This window comes from Triticum dicoccoides, chromosome 6B, assembly GCF_002162155.2.
Source record: "Triticum dicoccoides isolate Atlit2015 ecotype Zavitan chromosome 6B, WEW_v2.0, whole genome shotgun sequence".
NCBI classification, from domain to species: Eukaryota; Viridiplantae; Streptophyta; class Magnoliopsida; order Poales; family Poaceae; genus Triticum; species Triticum dicoccoides.
The window spans coordinates 670,762,018-670,766,641 of record NC_041391.1 but is presented as its reverse complement, the minus strand read 5'-3'; the positions used below and the strand labels follow the sequence as shown (position 1 = coordinate 670,766,641).

At 52.1% G+C, this 4,624-nt stretch overlaps 1 pseudogene; it reads right to left on the bottom strand.

Annotated features, from left to right (window-relative positions):
* Nucleotides 1–1,055: 1,055 nt before the first annotated feature.
* Nucleotides 1,056–1,948, bottom strand: LOC119321450 (annotated as a pseudogene).
* Nucleotides 1,949–4,624: the final 2,676 nt, after the last annotated feature.

The following is a 4,624-nucleotide window of genomic DNA, read 5'->3' as shown; positions in this document are numbered from 1 at the left end:
CAAAGGGGATCGATTCAAACCTCGGGAACGAAGTAGGCAACCCTCAAAATACAATGGCGTGCTCGCATGTATATCCGGATGGTTGGTTGTATTACAAGTACCGGCCGGACTATTGAATTTTCATTTTTTTGGGGATGACCCTTTAGATTTAAACCGGCCGGGAGACAAATCCTAACAGACTGGGTGGGGTGGGGCCTCCTGACGCGCTGCTTGTCGCCATTTGACGTAAAATTTTCTCTCCCCAATCCAAGGTCCAGTCCGGCGTAAGTACATGGCTTACGGAGATACACTGCTTTTGCTTTGGCTTGCTTTGTTGCGTGTATGGATAGCTGCCATTGTGACGCTGACGCACGTACGTCGCTGCAGCCAGCTGCCCCGCGCGTTTCCTTTCAAGACCGAGGTAATAGCACCCCAGGTACCCTAACTTGTACAGGATGTGACGATTTAGTCCCAAACTTGCAAAATGCAACTCCACCATACCCCAACTTGCACCTCATGTGATGATTTAGTCCCCAGCCTATCACAGCCCGACAAGTGGCAGCCAGATGGTTGGACCGGTCAGCGCACACACTTTTGCAGAAAACCCCCTGCCATTTTCTTTAATCAGCCCGCACACACTTTTGCAGAAAAAAAATAGATTTCTCGTTGTTGATCTTTCGCTGCCCTCTAGTTCAGCAGGTCAATCCCACTCATTTTGCCATCTCATATATGATTTGTTCCATTACTAGTATCATGCATCCTTTGGTTTCAGCTAGAGACCAAGCTAAGATTTTAATTCCCTTGTATTCCATAACTGGATGTTAAGGTGCAGTTAACTGAAGGAAACACTGACTGATCTGTGAATGAACTTGAAAAGAAATTTTGCTTCAGGGCAAGGCATGGCAGGCGTTCGTACTACTAAGCTGAAGCCTAAAGGAACAAAAGTAACTTACGTACTTGATTGTAACCTAAGAAACAAAAGAACGGCGAAGGACTGATGACTAGCTGCTGCTAATTAGACACAAGCAGCATTTTACAGCTGTTGTGCTACGTGTTACTACTGCCCAGCAGTCCTTTCACAGGATCGGCGAGCTGCTCGAGTTCCTCCCACGGCTTGGCCTGAGCGCCCCGGCCGGAGCCGAACTTCTCCGCCGCGCCGCTGCCGGTCCGGGCCATGCCGACCGCGCCGCCCATGGGATGCATGAACACGAGGAGGCCGGAGGCCCCTGCTCGTCGTTGCACCGGTGGGGCTCATCCCGAGCCCCAGGAAGTCCAGCGTGGCCGGCTTGACGCTGAACAGTGATGACTGGCCCATCATGAGCTCCGGCAAACCCATCGGACCGCCGGTAGAGTCGTATGGTAACCCAAGGACCAGCCCGGCCGACATCATCGGAGCTAGCTCGGGCTCCAACCATGGCGGCCATTGCTCCAGCCACCCCTCCGGGAACTGCATTTGCATGGGCTCCTGGTGGTGGTGGTGCTGCTGCTGTTGATGCTGACCTGACGACGTCGACGCCGGCGACGACGACAAGATGTCCAGGCCCAGCCCACGCAGGAACGAGGAGCTCGACGAGGTGGCGCCCATCTGTGCCGCCTTCTGAAGCAGCGACGTGGCTGACATGTGCGCCGACAGGGACGGTGACGGCGGCGGGAGCTGCTGCTGCCAGTCAGCCGCGGAGGCCGAGAACTGGGCGGACGCGGCGTCGGTCGCGAGGCACAGCGACGGGGGCTTGGCGGCCAGTGCGCGCTCCGGGTACTGCGATGCCTGGGCCACGGAAAACGGCGCGAACATGCTGCCGAGGAGGCTCTGCGATGTGGCCGAGACGCTGCTGGTGCTGGCACTGACATTGGTGCCGTTGACCGAGGGCGGGGACGGCATCAGCGGCGCCGGCGGTGTGTACTGGACGACGGGCTCAGGCGCGGCAGCGCCGATCTCCCGCTCTGCATGAAGCACAAGAGTATCAGCAAATCAGCAGCAAGATTCAGATCACAGATAATAAAAGATGATTAAGTTGGTGGTTTGGTGACTGTCGGCTATCTTGTTGATGATCTCCGCTCTTGACAGCTTCATGGTGCTTTCCTTGGTGGCCTTCAAATTAACCCACCACACCATATCATAGTACTTCAAGTTCTCCATGTACCGGCCGGTGCGAACAACTCCGGGCAACAGGTAGGGATGCACCACCATGAGGAACAACATGTGGTTGGAGAGCACTCGTATGCTGTCCCGGACCTCCTTGTCCGGGTCAGGGTCAGGGCCAGGGCACATGGAGAGGTAGAGATCGGTGGCGATGTGCCACACCATGATGCTACGGTCCAGCTCGGTGTCGTCGGCGATCCGTGTGAGATCCTCGTACATCTCTTTCTCCTTGAGGATCCACCTGCCCCGTGCATTCCTCAGATCATCTATTTTCCTCTTCCTGATCTCCCTCAGCAGCAGAGTCTTTATGGCGTCAGAGACGGGGGCGGTGCTTGAGTAGTGCATCTTCTGCCATCGGTCCTTAAGTCCAATCATCTTGGCGATCTTGCCTCTCAGGTGGCCGTCCTTGTTGGCGTCGGTGCAGAGGTCCAGCATGTTGTACTGCCCAAGCGAGTCCAGGGAGGCACTCCTCCTTGCTCCAACTTTGAGCATCTGGCGGAGGCACATCACCGCATCACAGAGCCGGTGCCATCCCCGGGCATGGTAGGACGCGCACGCCCAGGAAGACCCTGCCGCCCTAAGAGACGACGCGAGCTCCAATGCCATGGCTCCCACGAGCAGGACGTAGGTGACAGCGACGTCAGCTCTTGTGCTTCATGCAGTTAACTGCACCTTAACATCCAGTACTGCGTGTTAATTAGAGAAGACGGCAGGGTGTTTCCTGCAAAAGTGCGGACGAAGACCGGTCAAGCCACCTGGCTGCCACTTGTCGGGCTGTGATAGGCTGGGGACTAAATCATCACATCTAGTGCAAGTTGGGGTATGGTGGAGTTGCATTTTGCAAGTTTGGGACTGAATTATCACGTTCTGTGCAAGTTAGGGTACCTGGGGTGCTATTACCTCTTCAAGACCACATGGTCTGCTACGGGCGACGCGCGCATAGAAGTAACGTGGCAGCCCTTAATTAATTATTAACTAGGTACTTTTAAAAACACAATCGAGTAAACTTTAGCCTGTTAAAAAAATTTATAACACAACGATGATGCTCATACATAAGCATGTACACTCATTTCTCTGAACACACGCACACATACCCTATCCTATGAGCATCCCATCCATTGATTTGGCCATACATCCTAGTCAGCTGCCAGGTACAAGTAGACAAAAGTTTCATACTACACTAAACCAATAACAAGCCTTGGGAGTCTTTTTCAAATTAAACGAACAAATCTATGGTTCTATTCCCCTCCGTATTTCCGAGAAGGGCCTCGCCTATAAAACGAATAACAAGGAGTTCTCCAATGGGGGCAACAATGAGCAGTCCAATCATAGACATGATTCCTACAATTACACGAAACGCTTGACCAACAAAGGTTGTCGGATGTAAGTCTACGCAGAACATCTAAAGGCCGACGGAAGCGGCACCAACGATGAGCTCGGCGAGTATCGCAAAGCACAAGAAGGCATGTCTGCTACATTGAGTGGGCTCCGCTGCCTCGACGGGTTCATCCGCTGGGTTAGGCCTGTCTTCATGAGGCATCACAATCCTCTCGATCCTCTCGCGCCATGTTCGAAAGAGACGTCGATCCGGTTGTGCTTCGCCGACGCCGTTGCCACCATGGTCGGGGTTTTCGCTGTTGCCACCATGGTCGGGGTTTTCGACGTCGATCATCTCTATGCCCTCCATGGCGTCGCTTGATTGCTTTTCTGCAGTATTGCTCAGATGCTCTGCCGGGAGAGATTGAAATTAGCGTAGCTAAGTGGATCCGTATGCCGGGAGAGATTGAATTGAAGTTAGAGCAACTGAGGCGGATCCGTACGGCAAGGAAGCTAAATTTTCCGGTCGCATATATGTAGCACAAGATGACGTACGGCTGGAGCTCGTATATGCATAACCGACTCTAATTACCAAGGCTAACCGAAACACGATTGATTTAGGAGTATGTTACTGCACGCTATATTGCTTCAAGTAGTAGGACTCTTCTCTCTCGAAAAAGAAAAAAAGTTGTTGAACTCTTTATTATCATTAATTTGAATTGGATTTAACTGTAATCCCGAACAAACTACTCGGATGGATTTCACTAGTGGCAAAATTGTTGGCGCTTGGCGTAAATAAAAATCCTCTCCTCTCCCGGACGAGAAGAGAAACGCGGCTGCGGGAGAAGAGGTTTCGCTTTTCGTGCGGGCCCTGGTGCATGCATGCATGCATGCACCCGTACGTCCGGCGGTTTGGCTTCAGAATACAATACTTTTTTCACCTGGCACAAGGCGTGGTTAATTCTTTCTTTCTCATTGTTTTTGATACGGTATCGATGCCAAGAGAACAGGCGTGAGTAAATTTACATTTACATTTGTGCAAGGAGACAAAAATGTGTTTTCTTCCAGTTTTTGGGCTCCTCACAGCGATCATTAGTTAGTATTCCGAGACATAATTATAGATTTAGCCTTGTCACAAGAATTTAAATTCTGTTGGACAATAAGAGCATCTCCAGCCGTTGGGCCCCC